Here is a 17026-nt window from a genome sequence, read left to right as displayed (position 1 = left end):
TTGGGTCTCGCGCTTTCAGGCAATGCAATTTTGTTGCTTGTGGCCCCACGCACATCGCTTGCTGCCTTGGGCCCCGCATGCTGCCTTGCTCCACGCGCATCCAAGGGCCGGGTCTGCATATAGAAGTCTTGTTATCCACTAGAGAGTTGACTACACTGGGTCCGTTCGAGTCTCACATTCGTCCAATGTAGGTATGTGAGAAAGTCTGCCAGTAGCTTGTCGTGGATCGGTGGTTCTTTCTGGGCTTTTTCCCGGGTTCTTCCTCTCGTGTGCTGAAAATGGCGTGAAACCCTACAACTACAACTATTACATTGGGTCCGAGGCCTCATTAACAAATCTTGCGCGTATTTATGTCTGAATAACAGTTCCTCAACTGAAAGGTTAAATCGTTCCACAATACTCTGATTACGATGTATGTTAAAATGTCCAACACGAACACACATCATATGTTTTGTTAAGAACGCAGTAACGTCTCTGAGAAGTTCTTAGCCTGGGTCCACTTGCAACAACCTATGCCATGTTAGCTGCGAGCAGGCATAATTACGTTTAAACGCACTCCTACACTAGCTTAACCTTCAGACATCAGCGAATTTGCTTCTTCGCATCTGTTGGCAACATCTACATGCTTAGCGCGTACTTACATGTGTTTCAACTTACCCAATCACGTGAAGGTAATAAAATATCAGGTTCATTAACTTCGTTTGGTGTTCTCACGTGAAGCCATCGACGGGGAATCTTTCTTGGTGCGAGTAAGTAAAATAAGTCGCAACGATTGTTTAGCTAACCATGCTTAACCAATCCCTGCTTGACTTTTGCCGCGCTTGCTAACTCTGCAGCGGCTGTTTCACCCTTAAAATAACAACGAGGACGGTAATATATTGAGACAATATTCGCCGGGAAACTACGTTCTTCTTATTTATGTCTCTGTGTTTCTTTGTTTGTTTGTTTGTTTGTTTATTATATCAATATATTTTACCTCCAATGAACGGAGCCTCTTAATTCAGCCTTGGCTTTCATGATGATTCATCTAGAGATTCCTTTTCAGAGTGTTGCGATAAAAAGGCAACACAAACGCCGATAATTCTGTGCAATTAGTTTCGCATTTACTGTATGCTTCTTCAGGCACAAAATGTTTTGAAAGTAAATGATGACGTCTTTATATTTTATATATAACAGGATCGAAAAGATACATGAGTCTCGAATGAAATCTAAATCAGTAAAATAATAAAATAGAGACAGTCATGCATACAACTATATTTTATTATAAAGGATATACGACATATCAATTTTAAAAAAATAATATTTCATACAATTTTATATAGTGCATTTTTATAAAGGCCATTAGGATACAAACTATCTAACTTATGAATCCAGTAAGTTTCTTCTATGAGTCTGTTCCTGTCTCCATGCACAATAGCTATTGGCATGAAAGAAAAATCGAGCAGAAAGTGATTGTTTGTATTAAAATGTGTTCAAATATTAGAGGGGAACTGAGGATCTCTATATTAAAAGAAATGAAAGCGATGATTATTCATTCTCTTAGAAACTCGTTGAAGTGTTTGTCCAACATATTGCATGTTACATTTTTTTTCTCCAGGTTATCAAATAAATCACATCAGTTGATATGCACTTAGTATTATAACCTGGAGAAAATACTTCTTTTGCATTGGCGTTAATAAAAGAAGTGCTTTCTCTTATATTTGCACACTGAGAGCACTGATGTATGTTACATTTAGATTTTTATTGTCTGTCTGTTTAGTTCTAATTAAAACATTTTGCAAATTATTGGGTCTACTATAAGCAAAAATTGGTTTATTTTTGTAAAGTGTTTTTACGCTGTTTTTAATGATAAATTTAGGAGACTCCACTATTTATCAATTATAAGGCCTATATAAGGTAATAAAGGATTATACTGTATTGTGAAAGGAACTATATGTTTCTCTATTATACATTTTGATGTGTTTAAAGCCTCATGTTGAGTAAGATTAGCGCAGAATCTATTATATTTGTAGGATAATTTCTTTTTGGAAATACGTTTTTAATTCATTCAGTGAATTATGTAATTGACAATCATCTGAAATATTATTTTACTTCTCAGAGTGTTAGATTGATTACAGTTATTGTTATTACATTATCACTTAGAAAGCACATTTAATTATATACTAAATTCCTATTATTAACATTTACGGACGTTACTCTGCCCGATACGGCGCTGGTGTGAGTCTAAGCAGGTTTGTGACCTTAGCGGATTTGACTGAGATTACTAGTCCGGTTGTTGTTGACGCTGACTCGGGCTAAACTTGCAAACGCCCAACGTAGACATTCAAGATATTGTTCTGTTATGTGCAAATTATCGGGCCGCAATCAACGAAATCGGCCGAATCAGAGACTCTGGAATGTCGACTGCGTTTGTTAAGAAATACATTGATATATCTGGGTCTATGGTGATGCAAAGATCGTAAAGTTGTCCCCCGCCAACCACGTGTAGTAACTTCATGGTGTACATTCAGTGGAAAGGTAACCAAAGAAGGATCTGAAAATCTGATATTACGGAAAGTGGTTATCATCTTTTCAACAACATTATCTATTTGTTGTCTTCACTTACAGAATATTTAGGTAGGAGATTAATCAAACTCGATTATTTAAACGGCAAGAACGTTTACCTATTAAATTGACTTACATCTGCTACAATACAAGACCCGGCAATTTTGCATGGAATTATTCCGCTTAGCTGCCATGGCGTGTGTCTAGCCAGGTACTTTACTTCCATGGCAACGGTCTTGACTCTAGCCTCACATTCAGGTCGACATAACGCCAGTTTAATTCTATCTGTATACTAGTCTCATCAATACATTGGTCAAATGCTGTATTCCAAAAGTGCCCTTTTTAGGAAAGTTTCATTCTGATTTTTCGAATGTGCCAATCAATCAACAATCGACGAATGCCAGTCAAATCAATCTATTCATACATTTACATGTCGGTACCAATAAACAACTTTCAGTAAAATGACTAAGATTTAAATTAAGTCCCATGAATTGGTGGAGACATACAAAGCGAAGAACTAATGGTGATGAAAACAAGACACGTTTAAAACCAAAATTGTATACATTTACAGGATAACATACGACGAACGCCAATCAAACCAATCTGCTGGATTGACACCTATCATAGTTAGTGGCAGAACAAAAGTTATTAGGCGCTGATTTAAAATGAAAATCACCCCAGGTGGACTCTATTAGCTGTATTTTCAATGCACCGCAAATGCCACATCCATCTGTCAAAAAGGCAATCACATCCATCTGTCAGAAAGGCAATCATATACATCAGGTCTTTTTAATTTTGTTATATTAGCATTTTGTTTTCGACATACTACATTCCTGCTTTGATGTATGATTTGAATGACGCATGATTTATATTGGTATCATGCCAATAGGATTTGGAATCTTCCTGCGTAGCCATAACATAACAGCCTATTCTTGTTTAGGTCTTGAAGATAATCGAGATGAGTTCAATTGACAAATCCCTGCAACTGCATGACCAATACTGCGGAAGCAGAAAAGTACTCGGTTTCTTCCCAGGTACATCTAATGCAACAACACTAATTTTGTGGTAAATTTAATTTCGTGGATATTCGTTGTGGACAAATATATGAAATTACATTCTAATCTCCAACAAATATTTCACATAATCTTTGCATATAAGACATAGATAGGGAAAATAAGGCTTTCTATTTTACGAAGTTAAATCCATTGTATTGAAAACGAACATTTACTACTTTCTATCCGTGTGATAAAACGAATTTAAAGTCAAGCGTTCGAGAATGCAAAAAAAAAATAATAATAATTTTACCGAGTATTACAGCCACCACCACCACCACCACCTTCCAAGAAAACTAAATCAACCAAGTATTCAGAAATGCTATCTTATCTCAGGCCAAGTTTCTAAATAGAGTTCTTTTTTAATCCTGCATTATGGGTCTGAACATCTATATGAATTAATTTGAAAATAAATCGCCTAAATTGATATATGATTTAAACATGTGTGATGAACATTGACATGACGCTAATGAGGTAAAACGTGATATGGTTAGCATAACATGTATAGATGTGCTTTTTTGTGCGCAATGCTTTCCCTACATTTACCTCGGCTTTAAGAAATTAAAAACAAAGTTCGAATTAAATTTTAGTCTTAGAAATGCAGAATGATAAAAGTATTTGTTTCATTCTTTGAAGAACTTTACCGACCAAAATTAAAATAAAGGCTTCCTGTGACAATGACAACTCTTGATCCAACAATGATCGAACCTTAAAATCAGGTTTTATTTTACATATTATTATTTACAGTGAGACATTTCATTTTAATCGGATAATGACACTAATTCAAGAGGAAGCTCAAAGTTGCTGAAGTAAAATACGTATAATATTCAAAGCAATCAGAAAGAGCATTCTTAAGGGATTGCAACAATGAGTGCTTTCTATAATAACAATTTGCTGATATAAAAAAAATAAAAAAATAAACACCACTATACCCCTCAATAGAAGAATGTACTTTATAGTTATTTGTATGACGAGTTATAATAAATGAAGCTGATTGTGTTATGATGACCAAAACAAAAGAAGGATTAGTATTAAGAATGAATGATTTATCAATCAATGTACTTCACATCAAAATCATCTCTTTCTGTTCAACCGATATCTCTATTTCATCTTTTATATATATATATATATATATATATATATATATATATATATATATATATATATATATATATATATATATATATATATATATATATATATATAGATGCGTGTGTGTGTGTGTGTGCTCGGATGGCATATATCAGAGATGACTGATTCAGAGTTTGGTGTTGTTATCGGTATCTGTGAAACGTGCTTAATAACAATAACAATGCTTTTCCTCAGTGTTATCCATCTAGTTAAAGGGAATATTTTCTGATCCGTTCATGACAGTGAAATGTGACAGCTCTTGTGGCGTGACGGGTTGTTATGCCGCCACTGTGGTAGGTATGTGTTATGGTTGGGGTCGGGTGCTCCCAATATTCTATTTAAATTAATATAGAAGTCCCACCCAGGCTTGATTTTGGTTGGAAGTTAAATTAGTGAGAAATAGACGTAAAGCTCTGAGCCCCCAGTCAGCAATGCCAACGGTTAAATAATCGCATATACGAAAAAAGTGAAATTCAACGAATAACAATTTAATAGCAATTCAATAGTCAAGTGCTTCAAATTTCCCAAATATTCTAATTTTGCTCGACCCTGTGATAGCCAATTGCATCATTTGATTAGTAGTGTGAGATAGTGTTCCACCTGTCCTTGTATTTTACTCATCTGTGTATTCTTCTCTCATATTCCTCCAATTCCTTCTCCTCTTCCTACCGACTGTCTCCAAATTTCTTCTCCTCCTCGACTTCTCTTAACTTCTTCTACTTCTCCACTTTGTCCTCCTCGACTATTTTCCCTCCTCCTCCTTGACTCTCACCGACTAAACTTAACGACTCCGACTGCTCTGCTAGTCTCACTTCCGTCGCCCCTCTTAGAGACCCGGGACTTAACTGAAACCGGAAGTTCTGTCCCCCCCTCAAAAAAAAGCTTCCTGTGAAAACGCAAGGATTGTACAATATTGTACAATATTTTCCTTAACCTTCTCATATCACACTACATCCAGCCTATCATCAGATAACGGCTGTTAAATTTCTTCGGTCACACATTCATTCACATTGAAATACTCATACGTTCTTGTATGGTAAAACAACGTCGTAATAAAAGCACGGTATCAATTACTTCTCATACATACATCAATAAATTTTGTCACATCAGTACATAATCTTAATCCCATTATACTAAACAATATCACAGCAATCAGACGCATTTCTTTATAATACAACTCATACAACGTACACAAATATTCAAATATCCTTGTTATGATATATCCATGCATCCATATTAACTTATCTTGCACACTTCAACCATTTTTCAAATTCACAATTCAAGCATGTGTAAAGTCTAACATATCACATAAACAAAAGCACTAGTTTACTACGAAATAACCTAATAGCGAGTTACATCATAATACTCAAATACGTTTGTGAATGAACTACAAAGGTAATTAGAGGTACTAAACAATCCTAATAGTTAAGTATACATATTACACATAATTACAAATACAATACCGTAATATTCTGCAAATATCGAGCAAATAACTTACTGACCCTTACGAAGCTTTGCTCTTCCTTAGAATCTCCTAAGTTTTACCGCCAAATCTCAAGTGGCTTCCTCAGAGGAACCCTGCATTGCTTAGCAATCTTCCTAGGCGAGACTAAACTTTCGTATGCTAGTTAGAAGTGATAATTCGGATCGAAATTATCACAATTCCGACTGGGTGTCGCTGTGACCAGATCCAATCAAACTTAGTGGACAATGTCCTTCTCGCTCTCTGTTCACGTGGAAACGGATTTAGAACACCCCCACCCCCCACCCCCGTTCCATCGCGGGGTCCTCTGATCTTAAGACTAAGCTGTAACACATATGTGGAAAGTCGTGCAATCTAACGCCTGTGCCGATTCAAGATGTCGTGTCTTCTCTCAGGTCACGGTTAACCTTGCGTAAGAGATTAATTCTAGCCTGCGGCAATGTTTAGACATCAAACCATGGATTGAAATTATACCTTAGTTTATACATGTCTTACGAACTGGGGCGGAGCAAAAGTGACAGCTCTATTTTCCACAAACAAAATAAACCCGAGTACGAATAATTTATGAGTTTTACATAGAATCATAAACCTGCAACTAAATCAATGCTCTCAGAAATAACAACAGAGTTCTGAACAGGAATCATACTCGGGTATGTTCATGAAGGTAGAAGAAAATGTTTGCAAATACCTTCTTGAAGAATAGAAATTTTGATACAAATCTTTAAAAACAGTCACTCAGAAAGAAACCAAATCAGATGGTATTTATCAAATTGTATGTTATGTGTTTTTTTTTTTCTTCTTCTTCTTAGTTTGTGCCTATTTTGCATTGTTTTATGGCATCGATGTGTGCAAAACATATATATTCTCCCTAGATTTGCTACAATCAGCACAAGACCCTGGTGCGTTTTTGAAGTAGACTAACACATTTTCTACCGATCAGCTAGAGTCGGTTACCACCTGTCCTATGTCAAATTAACTCTGATATTTACAGCATCATTTATTAATGTGATCTGTATCAACCAGGTGCACGACTCAACACCGTACATCTGCTAAATGTGCACCGGAAACCAGGCTGTATTTTTATTTAATGAATACAGAGTGGAGTGGTAACATACGACTATATGAATAATACAAAATTGAGGTTTTTGTTTGTTTTCAGCAACTTTCGGTAGATCTGATTTATGGTTTTCTAAGAGTTGTGTCTACTAAATTTTAAAATTATGTGGTTAAGGAGATTTTCTGCAGCTAACAAATATAAAAAGTGAATTCAAAATCAAAATAGACTTATCTCGGTGCTTAAATGCAAGAAAAGATTTTAAAATTATTTAAAAAATATATATCAGCTTAAATAATGAACTGATACGGAATTAAACTCATGGAGAAAAGACAACAACGACAATAATAATAATAATAATAATAATAATATCCTTTTTTATACAAGTTGATCTAATCAGCTGGAAGCTTCTACGGTGGCTTATATAAGATAAACACTATCGCATGGTAAATTAATTACACGTTCTTGTCTATTATAAACTCCTGGTGAAATATTAATCCTTTATCTGAATGATGTACAGTATCTACATGATCGTCTCTGTAAAAGTAACGGACGAATTTTCAAAAACTTCCTTGAAAGAAGCTCTTCGCTAGGATTGAATATAAAAGCATTTATCTTTCCGCGATTGGCTTTGAACTGACAGAATTTTGGAAAACCTCAGCTCCAAAATCTGAGATATTGCTTTTATTGACGCAAACAATAGAGATATAATCTCGTTATGGGTCAGATTATCACAAAGGTTCTTACGTGATTTCCATGCAGCCTTTAAATGAAAGCCAACTATTTCATATGACGCATTTCCATAAAATTTTAACTGCAGCAATGTTTTATTTGTATCAGACATGTATGATTTATTTGTAACAAGCATCAATAACAAACACAAAAAATAATCAGGAAGAGGGAAGAGAAGATAAGGACTTGGCATAGAGAAAAAATATCCTCTAATACTTATTTACTGTGTCAAAAGTCGTTTGAAGTACCGCCTGTTAAACATATGGATGACCATGAAAAGACCCATTCAAGATGCTGTGAGAAAATTGTCTGGTACTCTACTAAAGAACTGTGCTTGAGCAAGTTACAGAAACAAATGCATTGATGTGTTTCCTTGGTGTGCAGTCTTCGATAACTTCATGCAGTCACCCATGTAAACTGATATTGACATACTCATTAGAGCTGATTACTAAATGACATATTAAATAGAAGTGACATCAATGGTAAATGTTTTATATGATGAAAGATAATCGTTGAATTTTACAATTTTATAACCTAAAAATGTGGCTCGATGGATTCATTTACAAAAATAAAGATGACATCCATATGGAACTGTTGTTATAGATACTGATGTTGGTCAATACAAATAAACATTAATACAGAGTGTAATAAAAAAGAAAAGCGACCGCTTAGTGGTCATGTCCTGGTGACCTTTGAATTTGCCAATGGAAATGCAGCTCTTAAAAATCTGAAAGAGAATCAGATCGTTTGGCACACATTGATGCTCTTCAGCAACACTGCTCAATTTTCCAAACCTGGAGATGTAAGACTTCATCTGATTGGCTAATAAAATTAGCGATTATGGTAATAATATGGTTCACAAGAACAGTACCTCTATGCCGTCGCTGTCAGATCTTCACATAGGGAAGCTGATTTTAATCAGATCGTACAATCCTACAGCTTTCAACATACCGATACAATCCTACAGCTTTCAACATACTGATACAAACATACAGCTTTCAACATACTGATACAGTCATGCAGCTTTCAACTTAATGACGAAATCCTACAGCTTTCAACATACTGATACAATCCTACAGCTTTCAACATACCGATTCACCCCACAACTGCTTTTAACATACTGATACAATCGTCCTGACAATTTACATTATCAGGACGATATTCTTAAGAACGAGTCTATGATAATCATTTTTCCGGGGTGGTGCAAGTGAGGATGAGGTGAATAGAAAAATCATTTTGGATACAGAAATGAAAAGCACCGATAACAAAAATAGAATGTACAGTTAACACTCAGAAGAAAATGTAAAATTGAAATGAGCCGCTGTTAGAAGTGATCGTAAAGATCTCCGCTTGATGAATTAAATGAGAAAGTTAGTAAGTACAATAGACACCGTTTAAAAAGTATCTGATGTTCTGTCATTTAAATACATGAAGAAAATGAATGCGTTGTTTAACATGCATTCATAGTTCATTATATGTTTGTGCGCGCGCTCGCGCGCGCGCGCGCGTGTGTGTGTGTGTGTGTGTGCGTGTGTAAGAGAAAGATACAAAACATCGCAATGTTTGTAAAAATGAAATTTAATGTAAGTACCAACATTGTTAAGCACTCTAAGGTCACGGATAGGTTGATGTACAGATGGATGAAGATGGACAATTGCTGATGGACTGATGTAACTGTTCCAATATATTAACATTCGATAAACACATTAACTTGGTTACATTGAGAGAGTTGCTGTGAGAAAGAGGGGTTTGAGCCGTCACAAAATTTGCTGTTTCATGTTGTATTTTTGTCTGTATTCTAATTCAGGGATATTAGGTGTTGGGGCAGTTTTTGTAGGTACACACAGACATATTCGCATGGTGACAGAGGCACCAAAAGACAAAAGTATATGTTTGGTTTTGCAAACAGGAAGACGCAGCTGATTATTTATTCAGAGAACGAATGCAATAAAATACTCGGTAATAATCGTCCAAAGACCAAAAGGTTTCAGAATCATCAATAATGTTAACTCATCAGTGTTTCAAGAAACAAGTAAAGCATCAGTGTAAAGCCAACAGTAATATGCAATGCTAGTGTTCCAAGCGAATACATTAATACGCAATGCTGGTGTTCCAAGCGAATACACAGATGCAACAGCAAAGTTCTACGAAGACACCAGCGAGTGATAATATTATAAGCGACATACCATTATTGCAGGCAAACACGTTTAACAAAACTTGTTTTTATAGCAACGGCATCGTAAGAACAGTAAGGCGAACACCAAACATTCAACAAAAATAAAAGACTTCGCGTGATACCAGTCTGTTACAGATGGAATTTACAATGTTTTTGGGAAACAGATATAATGTCAAGTACCTGTAAAATGTGGAAATTTCACCTTTTGCAGATGACACTTAAATGTCAAAGAAAATAGCAATTTAAGGCTAGACATGTTGACGAAACGACATGGACATTTCTGTAATGCAACACAACATACCGTAGGAACGATGCGTTCGAAAAACGACATACACCTATCAACACAACGTCACGAAGTATTGATGCGTTCGGAATACGAAATATATATCAACACAACCGAGTTTGGGTACTTAATATTTTATTGCAAACATGCAGATCCGCCAAATCTGGGCTAAAAGATTTTTCAAATTTTCACTCTTGATGATCTTGGTTGAAATGTTTTTTGTATTTATGAGGTTGACAAAATAGCCAAGGAACATTTCAAGCTGCTATTTGACGAAAAGCATATGGGCCTACCATAAAACGTATTGAAAAAAGCATATAACGAAAACTCAGATCAAAAAGTTATGGCTGAATTTTACGGCGATCCACTAGAAAAGATATATTCAATTATTATTCAGCTGAGAACATGCGAGCAGAAGAGTTGAAATCAAAAATTGACAAATACGAAGCGGTTACATTATTTTTGGTGTGGGAATTGCAATGCATTTAAACAAAACCCCAAAAATCGAACAAAAAATTAAGACAAATGTCCATGTGTAGATATGCTTACAGACCATGCATGAAAATCATAACCAAATCGTTGGATTGTCCCCCCGAAGCCACGTACTACAATGATGGCCTTGTCAGGGAGCTGCTAGTGGTAAACAGTATACTAGTGGTTTTCATATATGAGAAACTGTATCCAAAACATATCATACGCAAGCAAAGAGAAGACGGCGATTATTGTGCTACGTTGCTTATATTAAAGTCTGATTGAGACAAACCAAGTGTGTCGTAATATTCTTATATAAAAATAAAAGATGGATTTAACTCAGTTAAAGTCTTCTTTAGTTTTGGACAATAGTTTCCAGGTAATGTTAAAGGAATCGCTCACAAATCCCTATGCGAAGTTCAATCTTTTTGCGTCTTAAGTTCAAGAAGTTGAGTTCAGGTGGAGAGTAAGCACAAGGGGCTTATTTGTAAGCGGCAATGACTACTTATGCGTACATTATGCTTATTATTCGCATAAAACCACCGCCATAAGATCTATCGCATCGAGTTCCGATGGAAGATATTATTTTGATGACGTTATGATTACGTCATTTTGATAACGTTTTCTAGGTTTCAGTTCTGTGAAAATTTACCAAGGCGCAATCTGCGTTTGTGTGTGTGTGTGTATAGTGTTCTTTCTGAGTTAAGCTGTACACGATTATATGATACTGTTTTGTTTAAATGTCGATACATGTTGCCTTATTTTAAAATGACGTTCTGATTTGTGTTGCTATCGTCTGGTTCGCGAGCAACATAACTGTGCCAAGTCTTAAATAATTTTCATGGCTAGAAAGTCACCAGCTTTGTTGTATGTTGGTTGGTATGATTTGATACCATTCAAATCATGTTTGTTTTATCCGATGCGCTTTCACAAATAAGTCAGACATGGCTTACAGATGCATTATTGTACAAATAGGTTGCATTTATTTATAGGTTCTGTGTAAAACTTAATACAGATGACAAAAAATGGCTTGCATTTTCATTTACAGGTTGTAAGTATACAAAAAATATACATAACATTTTTGGTGTCAACAATAAATTTTGGTGACGACAATAAATGGTTACCTTCTAAATAATAGTTGGTAACAGTGAGAGTACTGAACTGAGGATATGATTCCCCCAGTGATCATACGAGCATTTTATCAGAAATGTACAGACCATAACAGAGGCAGGATCCCAAGTCTAGCGTCCACGTATACCAGGGACAGAGGCCTCATTGAAGGATTGCGAAGGTTCTACATCTAACAAGCGACGACGGTGACCGAAGAATCATAGGCATCGCGGTCAGACTCTCAGTTTCACCTGCTGCTATTAGCTAATGTCATATTAGGGGGAATCACCCGTGGGAATCATATACGTAGTGTGTTTTTGCTGGGGATGTTGTATTTCGATGCTAAAAAACAATACCAAGAATTGACATAACGATGAATTTGTTCGCCATTAAAGAACCCGTTTAACAAATTCACCAATTCCGCATATAGGAAGCCTGTCAATTTGAAAACATTTCTCTCTCTCTCTCTCTCTCTGAAACTATGTTAGTAGTTGAAACTATGTCCTCTGTTTGCAGTTAATCGAATACTCTAATAGACCCATACGTTGGATCTTTTATGTAAAGTTTATCATTTCGTAACATGTATAAAAACAGGAGAAAGATAACACGAATACTCTATTAAATGTTGCTGACGTGTTAGATATTGCAAATATATTTTATACTTTAGGAAAATACTTCCTTAAAATAGTCTGCTGGTTCCTTAGAAAATTAACTATGGACTTACCATGAAAGAAAAAAACGAAAGAATAAAACAAACAAGGATATATAGATTGTGCAGGTAGAATTTAAACATAGAACATTACTTCACTGAATCACTCTTTTCCTATGAATATGTTTACATTAATAAATCGACGTATTCTTTTTCGTCCAATACATTATCGATGTACGAATGTTTTATGTTGTTCCCAAGATCGTTTTAACTATGGATTTGGTAATTAGTACTAAAATTCGTAAACAAAATAGCTCACTTAATGAGTCTCAATCACGCACTTACTCATTTATGATCTTCTAGAATTATCGTCGCTCAAATAATTAGCAAAAGTACCAGTGAACAACTATTTCAACAATGTAAATAACAAATAAATACATACAAATGCATTGTGTTTCCAAAGTTACTCTCTGAAAAGTACTGAGCGATTTTGCAACGCATTAAAGACATTTCTGTGAGTACACTGACACACTCAAATTGTCTATTATAAAATAGATAAAAAGCCAAACCGACGCGTAAACTGTCGTACATGTATAGAACTAATGAATGATCTTAACTTTCACACTTACGTCATTAATCACATTTTGGTTAATGGCATTGACAGGAGGTCATTATAAATCGTACAAATGACCAATATTTTACCTGGGCTGTCCGTTACACGGGTTCTTTCAGGGCAAACGTGTCTGTTTAATAGGCAGTTGAAGGCTGTTATCTGGTAATACCCCGATCACCGGCAGCGTTAGCATTAATGTTCAGAAGAGTTAGTGAAGCGTTATATTATCACACTTTTATCCACGAATTCGTATTCATTTTCTAATCCTAATATTTACAACCAAACATATGGAGATACCATTTTGTCTGCAGATATTAATAATAATAATAATAATGATAATAATAATAATGTTTATATATGTATATTGAGTAATATTTATTGATCACTAGAGAGGAGATAGTTATGTGAACTCAGTAACATGTATGGATCTCTAGATATTTCGTCCTAATAAGTAAAATTGATAGTTCATTAGGGCGTAAAGAGTTCGTCCTATTCAATGGCATCGTCTTTAATTATTTCGTCCTAATAAGTAAAATTGATAGTTCATTAGGGCGTAAAGAGTTCGTCCTATTCAATGGTATCGTCTTTAATTATTTCGTCCTAATAAGTAAAATTGATAGCTCATTAGGGCGTAAAGAGTTCGTCCTATTCAATGGCATCGTCTTTAATTATTTCGTCCTAATAAGTAAAATTGATAGTTCATTAGGGCGTAAAGAGTTCGTCCTATTCAATGGCATCGTCTTTAATTATTTCGTCCTAATAAGTAAAATTGATAGTTCATTAGGGCGTAAAGAGTTCGTCCTATTCAATGGTATCATCTTTAATTATTTCGTCCTAATAAGTAAAATTGATTGTTCATTAGGGCGTAAAGAGTTCGTCCTATTCAATGGCATCGTCTTTAATTATTGCGTCCTAATAAGTAAAATTGATAGTTCATTAGGGCGTAAAGAGTTCGTCCTAATAAGTAAAATTGATAGTTCATTAGGGCGTAAAGAGTTCGTCCTAATACGTAAAATTGATAGTTCATTAGGGCGTAAAGAGTTCGTCCTATTCAATGGTATCGTCTTTAATTATTTCGTCCTAATAAGTAAAACTGATAGTTCATTAGGGCGTAAAGAGTTCGTCCTAATAAGTAAAACTGATAGTTCATTAGGGCGTAAAGAGTTCGTCCTAATAAGTAAAATTGATAGTTCATTAGGGCGTAAAGAGTTCGTCCTATTCAATGGTATCGTCTTTAATTATTTCGTCCTAATAAGTAAAATTGATTGTTCATTAGGGCGTAAAGAGTTCGTCCTATTCAATGGCATCGTCTTTAATTATTGCGTCCTAATAAGTAAAATTGATAGTTCATTAGGGCGTAAAGAGTTCGTCCTAATAAGTAAAATTGATAGTTCATTAGGGCGTAAAGAGTTCGTCCTAATAAGTGAAATTGATAGTTCATTAGGGCGTAAAGAGTTCGTCCTATTCAATGGTATCGTCTTTAATTATTTCGTCCTAATAAGTAAAACTGATAGTTCATTAGGGCGTAAAGAGTTCGTCCTAATAAGTAAAACTGATAGTTCATTAGGGCGTAAAGAGTTCGTCCTAATAAGTAAAATTGATAGTTCATTAGGGCGTAAAGAGTTCGTCCTATTCAATGGTATCGTCTTTAATTATTTCGTCCTAATAAGTAAAATTGATAGTTCATTAGGGCGTAAAGAGTTCGTCCTAATAAGTAAAATTTATAGTTCATTAGGGCGTAAAGAGTTCGTCCTAATAAGTAAAATTGATAGTTCATTAGGGCGTAAAGAGTTCGTCCTATTCAATGGCATCGTCTTTAATTATTTCGTCCTAATAAGTAAAATTGATAGTTCATTAGGGCGTAAAGAGTTCGTCCTATTCAATGGCATCGTCTTTAATGCAACACTTCTTTGTCATAGCAATAATTTCAATGACAGTACAATTAAATTCGTTTCATAAACTACACAATTTATGAAAATGGATAATACAATTCGGGGCTTCAACAATTTAAATATTTATGTGTTGTATAAGTGACAATCCTGAAGGTGTCGGTGCTCCGCAAATCAGCTGACAAGCTTTGAGCTTGGATGTCATTGCGTAGCACTCTCACTATCGTTCCTTGCAATCCGGGTTTGTATGACACGTTAGCGGAGTCAACGACCATTGAATGATGTTGCAACCCTATTGATTGCGATTGATTCCTAGTACACACTGAATCTGAGATATGCCATCCATCACTGCATGATGATGATTCAGTGGACAAAAATAGCTAGGGGATCCAAAGCAACAGGAATATGAAAATAACAAAATATATATGCTTATTTAACTGAACCCTGTTGTTAGATATCAAAGGGAGAGGTCCCACACTAAATTGACAAGACTCGTGGCCTAATCTTATTGCTAATTGTTCAATCATTAATATATTCGAGCCAAGTTTTTTGTTAAACGTGGAAATGAACTATATATGTGTATAAAATGTCCTATGATATATTGCAATAGGTTACGCAAGTACACTGCATCAGGATATCACACGTTAATATTGTTTATGTTTGTTGCCAAAGGAATGCTATAAATATCCCGTGATAATTACTGTAAAAACGTCGCAAAAAAAATACCTGTATAAAAAAAGACACGCGAGGAGAAGTAACTATGGGAACCATGCAAAACAAGCACAATTTGCAACGCTTTCTATATGGTTGTAGTACGTACGAGGGAGATGGGGTGGCTACTTGTAGAAGTCATAGTCTCACGATGATATGAGTAGCTGTAATTTGTATGGTTATCCAATGGTTTTAAATATATTTCAATACTGATACAAGTTCAGCATTGAATATGTATTATCTTTACTGTTTATAAATAAATAGATATAATGAGCACAATCGATGCATTTAAATAAGGTCATCAAAGTTGTTCCTGGCCACTTGTTACTGAGCTTATTCATTCTTAAATAATTCTTTCTTTTTTATAGGATTTCTTGCAGTTGATGGAACCAACCGCGAAGGGTTATCTCCCTTACCCTGATTACTACTATCCCGCACATATGGTAGGATTAGTGGCGGTGGTTTGTTATCACATGTACCAATATTACTAATTTTAACGTCGCTTGTTATCCTTTTCGCAATATGTTTTGACACCAAGGTGTTCGACTTGAAACAAATCCGTATTTATTTTGTACAATAGCATTTGTTGGAAATGTTTGTATTTAATTAAGAGATCAAACATTATTTGACAGTGTCATCTTGGGTTATGGGAATTAATTATAAAAGGTTTGATTTGAAGAAGTCTCGCATTATCCATCCAGTACTTAATCTCATGACAACACAATGATTTTTATTTTCATTAAAAATTAATATAAATAGCTCTTCTGAACACCATATTAAAAATCCTTTATCATACCTGTTAGCACCAAAACGGACTTCGTGTCCCAAAAAGTGAGGGGCATCTATCCGAAAAGATGCGTATGGAGACTTTTTTAATCAGAATTCAAAGATTTAAAAATTCTAAGAAAGTTTTTTACAGAATCTTATTCTTTGAAGCACTAATATCACATACTCCTAATTTCATGGTCACGTTAGTACGCAAATATTGAGAGCACGTGGAAAGTGTGTGTGTGTCTGTGTCTATGCGCGTGTGTGTGTGATTTGGATTTTTAACGTAGCTTTAACATTTTTAGTCATATCGCTACGATGTCTGCAGTGTGGCAGTTTATAGCGATGTCTAGCATCGTG

The sequence above is a fragment of the Sinohyriopsis cumingii genome, chromosome 17 (assembly GCF_028554795.1).
Source record: "Sinohyriopsis cumingii isolate HCF-2022 chromosome 17, ASM2855479v2, whole genome shotgun sequence".
Classification (NCBI taxonomy): Eukaryota; Metazoa; Mollusca; class Bivalvia; order Unionida; family Unionidae; genus Sinohyriopsis; species Sinohyriopsis cumingii.
This window is presented reverse-complemented; position numbering follows the sequence as displayed.